This window comes from Enhydra lutris, unplaced genomic scaffold, assembly GCF_002288905.1.
Source record: "Enhydra lutris kenyoni isolate GAN:26980312 unplaced genomic scaffold, ASM228890v2 scaffoldscaffold28, whole genome shotgun sequence".
Classification (NCBI taxonomy): Eukaryota; Metazoa; Chordata; class Mammalia; order Carnivora; family Mustelidae; genus Enhydra; species Enhydra lutris.
In genome coordinates, this window is record NW_019154112.1 from 23,149,903 (window position 1) to 23,155,902 (window position 6,000).

Here is a 6,000-nt window from a genome sequence, read left to right on the forward strand (position 1 = left end):
AAACTACTCAAGCGGAATTGTTGTAAAACAATGAGGAATGAGGACTGTGGTGAACTGGATGCCACCAGCCCTGATTCCCATGCAGCCTATGGCTGCTCCCTGAGAACACAGGCCTACTATTTCCAGGCCTTCTGAGCTTTCCAGACAAACTGGATTCTTCTGTGGAATCTCCCGATTTTCAAATGTTGGAAACTAATTTGATTTTTTTTTATGCTGTATGGGAAAAGAAAAAAAAAATACAAACACAGCATCAGCTGTATCTATAGATCAGATTAGGAGAGCAGATCACTGATATGTAGCTTCTATTGAACAGTAATATTAATATAAGAAAATATTTGACTTGCTAGCCCATAGGTGAAACCAAAACCAAGTCCTAAGGAATCAGAACCTTGTCAAAGTAAAGGACTATCACATAATTACCAAGCATAGGATGAAGACCAAAATCCTGAAGGAAGTGTTTGCCTAAATTTCCATCCCTCGCACCTCTGACTCACAAGAGAATGACTTGTAGTTCTTGAGTAACAGATGTGCTCTGTCACTGCCAGGTCTCTGCGTGTGTCAGTCCTGATGCCTGGATACCCTCCATATGTTCCCCTTACTTTTTAGATTTTCTTATCTCCATGCTCCAGATCTCAGGGCAAGGCCACCTGTTCCAGGTATCAGCTAGCCACTCCATACCAACCTGACGCTTTGCAGGGCTATGCTCTACGGTTAGTCACATAGGACTGTGTGGCTGTTCTCTTGCATGTCTTCCCGATGAGCCCAGAAAGCACTCGAAGGCAAAAAAATCTGTTTTATTAGAGTTTGTGGTCTCAACTTTAAAAATACTACCAGGAATGTAGTTGGTGTAGAGTATTTCATAAATGAATTTATGCTAAATAATAATGTAATAAAGATATATTTTATAGACTTTCGGATAACCAATTTGAAAGGTAAAATATTATTCCCAAATAGAAAAGTTACAACATTTCTATTTTAAGTTTACAGATCCTTCTGAGAATAGTTTCACATCTATTCCTTAAATTATAAACTAAAGGCAGGTACTTTCCCTTTCTTCCTGCTCTAAAAGTAGATAAGATGGCTGGGTTGATGGTAGTCATCTTATGACTGTTAGGATAAGGCTAAGAGAATTGCGGAGGTGTCAGACCTGACATCATTGAGTCTTTGATCCAACTCTTCCATCCAATAATGTCTGGACTTCTTGTTTAAGAAACCGGCACTGTTTTGTTTTGCTTTGTTTAATTCTAACCTAAGTACTTTAAAGAACGGCAGCATTTACTGAAGGAAAGAACATTATTCTAAGAGAAAAGATCTGTTCTGGTCAAGGTATATAAATGATATGATTCCATATATGAATTAATAAAGAACCTTAGAGGGAAAAACTTGACATAATGATAAATTATTACTACTTGTTCTTCTAACAAATGCATGTTCACCCAATGTTAGTCATTAAATTGAAAAGGTATTTTATTCTAGCAGAAAATGAACAAACTTTAAGAAACTGGGCATTTGTATATAAAGCAAAGAATTAGCTACACAGGGCTAAAAAATGAATAAATGATAAATGAATAAAACAATGGAGAAAAAAAGTAAGGTAAAAATCCTTACAATAAATTTAATCACCTTTTCCCCAGTGGAATATAATGAATAAAAACACCTCCATGGTTACTCTAGAGTCACTGAACACGGAGTTTTTATAAAGATACTTACACTTGAGTAAAATACACTTGAAAAATGAGAAGTTCTTAATATGCCAACTTTCTTATTTTATCAAGACTTTCATTCTAAGTTATACAATTTTTAAATCAAATTTCAAATAATATTTGCAAATGAAAGCTAACTCAAATGGAGTTGGATTTTCTTTGTTCTGTTTAAAACAATTCTCAACAACTTGTTAAACTATGACTAAGGCAGTGTGACTCAAGTACAATATTAGAAAAATATAAGTGGTAAAAATATTAAATAGTTTTTCTAGGAGAGTAGTAAGATGCGTAAAAAGCATGATCCAAACAGTCAGAATAGGGGAGGACATCACCACTGGTCTATCTTCAGTCTTGAAGTCACCTGCATCTTGAAATAACAGGGTCCTCATCTGAAGTCAAAGGATGAGTCAGGATAATCTAAGGCATTTTGGGGATAATCAGAGGTTGTTGACAAATGAAATCTCGAGATTTCAAAAATAAGGAGGCTAAATGAAGCACAATGAGCCAAATGCCAGGAATCCTTGTAGAAGATGAGTAATCAAATAAATGTGGTTATCGAAAGAAATGTGATTAAAGCATAAATAAAACAATGGGGCAAATGTTTTAAGCAATGGAATGAAAGAAAGAAGACAATGTATCCAATTAGGACAAATAAGTCAAAAAAAAAGGTAGACTTCAAGAGGGTCAGCCTAACTTTGAGATTTGATTGGCAATGTTCTACATGTGCCTTATTTTGTGTATCTTATGGTAGTTAAGTGCTGAGATCAAAAGGGTTCATTTGTGCACTAAAAGGCCACATTACAATTTGCATGGATTTTAATAAATTTAAGAGGGACCTCAAAGTACTCAATACCAAAACATATTTTCCCTTTCAAAATACATTTTTAACAGCCACTAAAGTGGAATCACTTGCAAAATGGTTTAATCAAAATCCCAAATGCTAATTTATAAATGTGTTATCCACAAGCATCACTTATAAGGCATATTTCACCAAAGTGAAATCCTCATTAATTTTTTGTTATAAAATACAGACGAGAACCTGGAAAGGTCAGAGGGCAGATATTCACATCTTTGCCAACAAGCCTGTCTAACTTTGTTGTCTTATGTCTGCTATATACCACTCTGACTCACAATAAAGAAGAAAACCTCTTATCCAGAATGCCAGGTTAACATAAAATTTTAAAACAGCAAAAGAGTGGGAAACAACATCACACTGGGAATGAGGTCCCCACACAATGAGATTTCACTATCTCGCAGTAAAATGTGCACATGTACGCTCTGTGTGCCTGAAATTTTGTTCATAAAAAGCATGCATAACAGAGATTAGAACCACAACGGACTCTATTCTGTGACACAAAGGAATGGACAGAAGAAAACAAATCTGGATGAGGAGATTCAATGAACCAGCCACAGAAAACGGAAGCAAGTATTTCTTATACTTTCTAACACACACATGGACAAATGCACAAAGTCAAAGCTTAGTAGAGAGTTGTATCAATTATCGTTTCCAACCTCAACCATTTAGGTCCCTTGACAGAACATTTCAGAATTACTAATTTTCCAGATGGTAGGAGGCAGTGTCTAAAGCAATGCTAATATTTCCATCATAAAATACATAATATTACACTATAACAAGTGTACTCATTTGTTTAATCTCATTTCTAACCTCACAAAATCAGAGCACCTTCCTATCACTGTGGCCCAAATAAAGCTTTCACACAAAAATGAGTCATACAGAGAGTTCTGATCTTTCTGAATAATATGTACAACTGAAAATGTCTGAGAATCGCAGACCCAAAGCTCACCGCCAGGCAAGTGGGAATAAAATCTAAAGGATGGAAAGATTATGAAATGTGGATTGCCTTCACATCGACCACCTTTATGACCTCAGCGGTAAGCTTCTAGCTTTTTGAATAGCTCTCCTGTTTTGTATGTAGTGGAAAGCCTGAATTTCCTTTTGTCATTATCAGAATAATTTCACTGTCACCTGCCACACATGTCGCTGCACAGGGTAGATGTCGCCTGTAGGCTGTCCCTGTCCTCAAAGCCTGTGCTTTTAAAGAAAGTGATCCAATGACCCCCTACCCTATCCACCCATATATTAATCAGTTAGCTTCAAGGCCTTAACCTCAATTTGTATATAAGAATATTAATGAAAAAGCTCAGAAATTCACATTTTAACAAAGTTTGAGAACTGATGGCAGGAACAAAGTACCACTTCACTGCTTTAATGGTGACCCCTAATTCACTCTCCTAAGGATAATATCAAAATCTTCAAGTTGCTCTTTTAATTTTTAAACTCTTCCCTACAATTACTGACTTAATTCAGAGGGCTTACTTAGCCTAAATTTTTATTGCCATCGGTATACAGTGTCTAAAAAAAGGATAAGGTTTAACTCCATGTAGAAGCTAGTACATGATACAGGTGGTGTTGTAAATTATTGGAGAAGACACGGCCTTTTTATAAATGATGATGGACAACTGATTGGCCGTTTGTTAAAAAAGAGAAAACTATAGCCATTTCTCACACCGTATACAAGAATAAATCCCAAATGAATCCGCGAATAGGAAAAAAAATGCCCCTTACTTGCTGCCGTCCACTCTCACACAACTACCACTCTCCCAACACTTCTGACACCAGAGGTGTCACCAAGCAATTCTGACACTAACTGCCTGGAGTTAGGGCAGACCCCAGAGGTTAAGGGCTTAGTCCCACAGGACTGCCCCCGACCATTTCAACCAACTGCTGTAAGCAGTCGATTGTCAGGTTATCCACAACCTCTGTCCGACTTGGCTAAAAATAAGAGGTTCCCACAACCCTTTCCTCAAGGTTCAGTAATGTGTAATGTGTTAGGACGGCTCACAGAACTCAGAGAAAGTTTACTTCCTCTTGTTGATTCATCACAAAGGATATTTTAAAAGATACAGAAGAGCAGCCAGATGAAGAGACACATAGAACAAGGGGTGGGAGAGCCCTGAACACAGGAGATTTCATCCCTGAGGAATGGATGCCACCCTCAGTAGCGAGATGTTTTTCCCAACCCAGAAACTCTCCAAACCCAATACTTTAGGGATTCTTCTGGAGGCTTCATCTCAGAGGCATGATCCCTTATTAATTCATTTTCCAGCCCTCTGTGGAGACTAGAGGGGGAGGGAGGGATGAGGCTGAAAGTGCCAGGCTTCTAATCATGGTTTGGTCTTTCTAGTGACCAGCCCCAATTTAGGAGCCCACCAAGAGTCACCTCACTAGAGCAGAAATGCTCTGATCATTCAGGAAATTACAGAGGATTTAGAAGTTCTGTGTCAGGAACAAGAGTCAAAGACCAAATATTAGCAGAAACCAGAAAAGATTATAGATATAGGTATAAATATAGATATAAATAGATATTATTTCATAATCAGAGATTGAAATGTAAATAATAAAACTATGCAAGTACCAGGGGATTAAAAAAAAGTAAGTTCTTTTATAACCTAGGTGTAGGGAAAGACTTTATAACCATGACTAAAAATTCAGATGCGATTGAAGAGTGATAAAGTTAATGAAATAAAAATTAACAAAAATTATGCAAGACTCCCTAAAATGATAAAGTCCAATAAGCAAGTATAATCTAGGAGAAAATATTTGCAATATATTAGAGATGATGGACTAATAACCCTAAAATTTAAAAAAAAATACTTTTAAAAATCGAGGTTGGGGTGATATCAAATAGTGTAAATAAACGGGCAAAAATATGAACAGGCAACTTACAAAAAGTGATCAAAATGATTCCTAAGTTCAAAAGTACAGAAAGATGCTCAACTTTACTCATAACAACTTTATTCAAAACTTTATTCATAACAAATTAAGACTACAATGGTATCACTTCTTACCCATCAGACTGGGAAAAATTCAAAAGCTAAACAATATGATTGCTGCTAACACCATGAGGAAATTGGCACTTTCATGCACTGTTATTGGAAACACAAAGTGGTGCAAATCCTATGGAAGAGAACTTGACACTATCTAACAAAACTGTATCTACATTTGCCCTTGAAACCAGCAATCCCACCACCAATTCATTGTAGCATTATCTGTAATTGCAAAATACTGGAAACTACCTAAACATCCAAGCATAAGAAATTGTTGGATAAATTCTCCAACAATACACAAACGCACAATAAATACTACCTCGGGCACCTGGGTGGCTCAGTGGGTTAAGCCACTGCCTTCGGCTCAGGTCATGATCCCAGGGTCCTGGGATCGAGTCCCGCATCGGGCTCTCTGCTCAGCAGGGAGCCTGCTTCCCTCTCTCTCTCA